Source organism: Miniopterus schreibersii (assembly GCF_964146895.1).
Source record: "Miniopterus schreibersii genome assembly, chromosome: 14".
NCBI classification, from domain to species: domain Eukaryota; kingdom Metazoa; phylum Chordata; class Mammalia; order Chiroptera; family Miniopteridae; genus Miniopterus; species Miniopterus schreibersii.
This window is the reverse complement of record NC_138114.1, coordinates 35,370,318-35,377,965: the sequence shown is the minus strand read 5'-3', so window position 1 is coordinate 35,377,965 and position 7,648 is coordinate 35,370,318. Positions and strand designations below refer to the sequence as shown.

Genomic DNA, 7,648 nt, shown 5'->3' with positions numbered 1-7,648 from the left:
GATTTACCAGTAATTGTATTTGACAACAAGAATGCCAAGCCATAAAGGATAATATAATATAACCGAAAAGCCAGGGATTGAGATGAGCAGTAGGACCTGATTTCTGAGTCCCTGACGAAATCAAAGGGTAGGAGGAAAAGATAAGTTACTGAGTTCACGGACTTTAGAGTCCATTTATCTGTTCTTAACTTCTGCTCTCTCTGTATGTACTTTTTTACCAAAAGGCACTGCAGAATCACTGGGGGTGAGGAGTGGTGGAAGGAAGTGAGTGATGAAGTTTATTTACTTTATTGATGGCTTATGATTCCTTATTGTTTTTCAGAGCTAAATTTAAAGTTTTTTTCCTTTCTCTACATTTTAAATCAAACTGTTTTGTTGTTGTTTTTTAAAAAATACACACATTCTAAGGCATCTTATTTCTGTGGGTGAAGTTTAAGGAGTAGATTTTTTTTTCTTCTAAGATTTCTACTCAGCTAACTTCACTATTGACAACCTGCATTTACTTAAATAGAAGAAATAGGACTGTATATAAGATATTTTGACAGAATGACTAGTGGTCTTGGTACTAGAGAATTCTGTTGTTGGGGTTGAGAAATGCCCTCCTAAGTCAGTCATTCCCAGTTTCTCAGATGGCATTCAACAGGTAATTAGGAAATGCTAGCTGAATGTATGGATTTATAAAGCATGAGGTATGTACTTTTATACAACTCCTAAAATGAGCTATTCAGAATGCAACCAATAAAACCAGGCACACTCTAGAAAAAGATCTAGATAATTAAGATGAATAAAAACATTGTAGAGTTATTACTACCCTGAATGTGTCCATTATTTTTAAAAGGATCAAGACATGTTTGGGGAAAGATCCCATGGCTAGTTTTATCAGGCCATCCCAGGGGTTGGATCCGTGGCATCAGGGACCAAACTGAATAGACTAGAAATGTTGGAGCTCATGGAGCCAGGCCGAGGAGGTGTGGCATTGACACAATAAGGGTTTGGGAGTGAAGGTTGCCAGGAACCTGGTTAGTGGTCTGAACAAGGATCCAGCTCTTAGCTTTTCCTTTCCCATCTTTAGTGTACTTGTTTCGCTCGTTGCCTCTCTACTCCTCTTTCCCTCTCTCCTATTCTTTTCCTGCCATTCCATTTTCTCTGTCTCTCTCCATGTATGTTATTATACTAAAAAAAGCCAGTTTTATTGGTGGTTGTATTTACTGAATAAAGTTTTATGTTCGTGTGTTTATTTTTTTCATTTATTCCCTTGCAAATTGCTGAGACAGGAAAACAAAAACAAAAAACTTTCTCCATTGACTCCAAATCAATACAGAAATGCTCAAAAAGATTCCTTTGGTCAAGAAGAAAAGTGGTGAATTAGAAAGGCCATCCTTTTTATGTAGGTTATATAATAGAAATTGATTTTTGATAAGGAAGTCAGCAGCTGCAAGTATTGAAGTTCAGCTCTCATGAGAAATAGTTGCTCTATTTTAGGGTTCTTGCCAAAGCTGGAACAGGTGCTAATTTTTTTTTTTCTTTTTTAATAACTCATAGCTCACAGGGGTTTAACTGGCTAGAAGGAGGCCCACACTCAACGGACTTATGCCCAAATGGCCTGTTGTTCAGGCAGCACAGTGCTGTTCAGGCAGGCTTGATGCTCTGACAGAGTTCCCAAAGCCCTTCTGGAATAGTTGGCTAGGCAGAATCCTACCCATATTAAAATTAGAATCACACCTGCCACGTCCAGCATGTGTTAAGTTTCTGAAAATACTAGAGAAGGAAGATGGCAAAAGTTTCCATACCAATGTCCTTAAAGAGACTGCTGTCCTAGGACAGTGCGGATGGGGGTGAAAGGGATGGGAGTGGGAATAATCAATGGCCTTTGCTTCTAAAATCTAATTAGTGCAGGACTATGGGAATCCTTTGAGGCAATTTGTGGTAAAACATCTGTTTACCCCTCTTTATTTTATGGTTTCCAAACATAAGCTTCATTTTGCCAAACTTGAGTTGCTTTTTTACTTAAAGGAACTTTCTTTACTTTGAATTTCAAATTACAACATTTTATTTTGAAGCATAGGTTAATTAACCTCAAAGATAAATAGCTTGGATTTTAGAGATTCACTTTGGGGACTTTGTGGTGTCTATTGATTTTGTGCCAGGAGGCTCATAGAGAAGGTGGCGGGAGCTGGGTGAGGGATTGGGACATCTGTAATAGTGTCAACAATAAAAAAGGGGGGGGGATGAGGGAAGAAGGGAGAACCTGCCTGCACTTCTCGGTGATGCTGTTCCAACTCTGTGTGACTTTGTCTCGTAATTTAAGGCTGCTCATTCCACAAGGCATGTGGGTCACACTTGGGAACACTCTCCCCTCAAGGCTTCCTTGGAGAGTGAAATTAAGTGAAGAGCAGGTCTGGCCTGGGAGCTAGTGATTGTCCACTTTTGATAAAGCTTTTGACTTGGACCCAGGATAGCTCAGAAGAGCAATGGAAGTGTTTGGCTTCTAGTGTCTTAGTTCACACAGTGATTCAGAAGTGGACACCTGTGGCTTTGCTGGCCTAGCATTCAATGCCCCTTTTTTCTAGAACATCACCCTGATTTTCCTTAGAGAACTAAACTTAAACTCTTATGCCATGTGATTTGGGTGAAGGTCATAAGTCTCAGATCTGCCCATCAGCATTTCTCATCCTCTTTGACCACTGAAGTCAATTCAATGATGTTTAGTAGCAGAAGTGTATAGACCATTTGGGCAAAAATATCTTTATTTCTGCTGAACTAGAGAGCTATGTGGGGCCATCATATGGAGAGTCAGCTTAAGAGAGAAAGTAAAGCCAACATAGAAGAAGACAGGGGTGGTGGGAGAGATAGAGAAAGGAAGGGGAGGGGAGGGTCCAGATCCTGATGACATAGATGGAACCCTTGGATCCAACTATACCTGAAGCAAGTATACCCTTTGACTTTACAGTTAAACATACTGATTTTCTTTGTCACTTAGGCAGTTTGATCTGGACATATTATCATTTGGAATTCAAAGAGTCCTGATTGAACTTTGTCATTTAATTTAAGAACTTAATAAACATATATTGAGCAACTAATATGTTCCAGAGTTTATGGTAGGAAGTGCTAGGGATACAGAGTTGAGCGAGGTGATTTCTTTATAAATTAAAATTTTGAAAACTTAACCTTTTATTAGCAATTTAATACATTTTTACTCTTTCTCTGTTTCACACACACATTCTTTTTTCAAATTTAACATTTAAGTTGAAGAGAGTAGTTTGAAGAGATCAAGATCTTTACTGCTAATGTGTATCTCCTTAGAATTGGGACAGTTTCTGCCCTGGCCAGTGTGGCTCAGTTGGCTGGGCATCGTCCTGTACACCAAGAGTTTGCCAGTTTGATTCTGGGTCAGTGCACATGCCTGGGTTGTGGGCTCAATCCAGTAGGGGACATATAGGAGGCAGCTGAATGATGTTTCACTTTCACATAGATATTTCTCTCTCTCTCCCTCTCCTTTCCTCTTTCTAAAAATCAATAAAGAAAAACAAAGAATTAGGACAGTTTCTTACTATCAAATTCAAAAATTTAATATTGATCCAATATTATTATCTAATATAGTCTATATTGAAATTTCAATATTAAATATAACATTACTTTTCTTCACCCATCCAGAATTTAATACAGGACCACACATTGCATTTAGTTGCCATGTCTCTTCAGTCTTCTTTAATCTGCAGTGATTTGTCAGCCTTTCACTGTTCTTCATGCCTATTGTTTTATAGACTGTTCCTCACTTTGGGTTTGTCTGAGTGCCTTCTTAGGACTTCACTGTGATTATGCATTCTTGGCAGGGATACAACATAAATGTTATGTGTCTCCTTCAGTGCATCACATCAGGACTCAAGGAATCATCTGATGTTGCATCATCCCTTCTTTGGGTGATGCTAATTTTAATCACTTGGCTAAAATATTATCTACCTTATTTTGGTAAAGGTACTATTTCTTTTATTTCTTTTCTCTTTTTTTGTGTGATTAATAAGTAATCTGTAAGAAGATGCTTTGAGCCTGTATATGTACTCTGACCAGAGTCCCCAACTAACTTTTGCCCAATAATTTTAGCATCTATTGATGATATGTGCCCGAATGGTGGTTGAAAAATGGTGATTTTAAAAACTCTGTTGTTCCCCAGACATTTTCCTGTTGGCATTCTTCTGCAAATAAGAACTTTCTTATTTATGTCTGTGGACTCATGGAATCCCTTTTTTTTTTCTTTCCATTTTTGAAATAAATTCAAACTTAAAGAAAGGTGCAAAAACAGAACAAAATTCTTCCCCCCTGAACCATCTGAGGAAAAGTTGCTGACATAATGTCCATTTCCCCTGAATATTTTCTAATTTCTATAAACCAGGACATTCTCCTACATAACCACAACACAACCTTTAAAATCAGGAAGTTAACATTGATAATTACCGTAATCTAATCCATAGATCCAATTCATATTTCTCCAGTTGTTCCTTGAAGGTCCTTTGTTGCAAAAGGATCCAATCCAAGAATACATGTTGCATTTAATTACTGTGTCTGTTTATCTTTCCTTGAATTTATTACCTTGACACTCTTGAAGGTCAGTTATTTTGTAGAATGTCTCTTAATTTCCCTTTGTCTTATGGCCCCTTAAGATAGATTCAGGTGGACTGTTTGCTGAGTGCATTAGTATCCTGCTGAGACTCAGGCCACCATCACGTCCCCCTACCTGCATGCCCCCAACATGTCTCTATTCTTAAGGAATGTGGATGAAGATACCAAGTCTGAAGATTTATGATGCAAATTTGGTCATTATGGCCCTATAGTTGATGAGTATGTTCCAGTTGATTTTTACGCTTGCCATCCAAGAAAATTTGCTTATGTTCAATTTGAAGATGTTCATGATGCCAAAGATACTTTACATAATTTGGACAGAAAATGAATTTGTGGTCACCAAACTGAAATACAGCTTGCACAGCAGGAAGAGAAGACTCCAAATCAGGTGAAAGCCAAAGAAGGGAAGAATGTGTACAATTCTTCAGGCTATGATGATTATGACAGATATGGATGTTCTAGAAGCCACAGTTATGAAAGGAGATTGAGAAGTTGGTCCTTTGATTAAAACTATAGAAGATCTTATAGTCCTAGAAACAGTAGACTGACCGGAAGACCACACATAACAGAAGCCATTCCAACAATGATAGATTCAAACACCAAAACTGATCCTTTTCAAGATCTAAGTCTAATTCAAGATCACTGTCCAAGTCCCAGCCCAAGAAAGAAATGAAGGCTAAATCACTTTCTAGGTCTGCTTCTCACACCAAAACTATAGGCACCTCTATAACATTCCCAAATACGTTGTAAGTCTGGCTCAAGATATGAAAAGGAATCAAGGGAAAAAGAAACACCTAGATCCAACTCTCAGTCAAGTCTATATCTAGGTCAAAATCTAGATCGAGGTCTTGGACTAGTCCCAAGTCATGTGGCCACCGATAGTATAAACCATGCTATTTTTAGTCATGTATCATTCATTTATTCATAGTTTGGTTCACTTAATTATCAGGAATACAGTGGTACAATGATGCTTACAAAACACTTGTCAGTTTTCCCTGTACCAGGGCAATGGTTGTAATTAAAATGATATGCTTATTGCTATTGGGTTGTGATTACTTATAGACCTTTTCAGCCATTTAAATAGTAAATCTATACCTGTGTACTTTAAATCATGACTTTATAATGATTCCTCTCATTGGAGTCCAAGGTTCTTCATCTCCCCCCATTTCATATCTGCATATTCATGTTCCAATAGTGAAAGCTCTGATTTCTAAAAGCTTCAATATAAGTTTAGTCATTTGCTCTATCCTACGATATTTATAAAATATTTTGAGAATTTCTACACCCAAAACTCTTCCGATAACAAACCTACTGAGCAAAATTCAAGATTTACTTATAGTTCTTTTTGTCTTTAGACTATGTTTCTATGTTCACAATCCTAAATTAGCTTCTTCCCTTGCAGTATATTATCCATTTGATATACAGCTCAATATATTTGTTTGCATTCAGTTTTGGTGTTGATTTAATTTTTTGAATATGTGAAAATATTAGCATAGTTTCAAAAGTCAAATCTATACAAAAAAGGTTCACTTAGGGAAGTGAAACTACTTCCTCTTTCCCTTCCACCCCTTTCCTACTCTCCTTCTATAGGGGACATTATCTTAATTTCAGATTTATCCCTCTTGTGATTCTTTCTGCAAAAATAATCTGATCCATGCACTTTTATTTACCTAATTTCTCACACATATATTATAAATTTTCAACTTACCTTTTGAAAGTTAACTTTGTATCCTAGAAATCATGTCTTTCAGTATTAAAGAGCTCTTTCTTATTTTTTTAGTAATAACTTCATTGAGATACAACTCACACACCAAACAACTCATCCATTTAAGGTATGAAATTCAATGGTTTTCAATATATTCAGAGTTGTGTGACCATCACCACAGCCCATCCTAGAATATTTTCATCACCCCCAAAAGAAACACTGTACTCTTTAGCAGTCACTCATCATTCCCCTAATTCCGTCAACCCTAAGAAACCACCAATATATTTTCTGTCTCTGTAGTTTTGCCTACTCTGAACCTTTTCTTTAAATGGAATCATACAAAGTGTAGTCCTTTGCAACTGAATTCTTATAATGTTTTCAAAGTTCATCCATGTTGTATCATGTATCTGTATTTCTGTTCTTTTTATTGCCAAATAATATTACCTTGTATGGATATACCCCATTTTGTTGCACCATTCTTCAGTGATGGACACTTGAGTTGTTTCCACTTTTTAGCTATTATGAGTAATGCTGCTGTGAACATACCTATACAAGTTTTGGTATGAACAAATTCTTCCAATTCTCTTGGCACTATACCTAGGAATGGAATTACTGGATCATCTATGTTTAATTTCTTGAGGAACTGCCAGATTGCTTTGCACCTTTTCACAATCCCACCCAAATGTATTGAAGGTTTTGATTTCTCCACATTCTTCCCACCATTTATTATTATCTGGCTTCTCTACTATAGCTGTCCTTCTGGATATAAAGTGGTATCTCACTGTGGCTTTGATTTTCGAATCCCTGATACCTGATGATTCCTCCTTCTCTTTGATGGCAGCATAGCACGTCTTTGTGTGGATGCATCATGATGAGCGAGGCAGTTTCTTGCAGTCTTTTGCCCTCTGAGGAACTCATTGACCAGCAGGAGAGACAGACTGCTATACTAATAATTAGAACATATTGCTGGTACAATTAGTTAAGTAAGAACAGGGCACTCCAGAAGTAGAAAAGGGAGAGAAACTCACTCTGAGAAGTAAAAGGCCTAAAAGAGGGGCGATTCTGAAAGGATAACTTGGAGGTGGGGAGAAGAGCATTTGAGAAGGCAGAGGACCATCAAAGGGCTTATGTGCTGAAAGAGATACATCTTTCCTTCTCCAGTTTCATTATTCTTACATAACATGCAACCTACTTATGAGAGTGGATTTTTTTTTTTCTGTACAGATTATTTTTATTTTTCCTAACAATACAGGAAGTCAATGAAGGACTGGCAGGAACTTAGAATTGTCTGTGGTCATGTTGGCATGCCAATAAATAAAGGCACAA

The 7,648-nt window shown here is 37.3% G+C and overlaps 1 pseudogene across 1 annotated transcript; it reads left to right on the top strand.

Moving 5' to 3' along the window:
- Positions 1-665: 665 nt before the first annotated feature.
- Positions 666-5,499, top strand: LOC308567319 (annotated as a pseudogene). The gene is made up of 2 exons: positions 666-689; positions 4,694-5,499. The product of its transcript is annotated as an uncharacterized misc_RNA (transcript).
- The last annotated feature ends 2,149 nt before the right edge of the window (positions 5,500-7,648 follow it).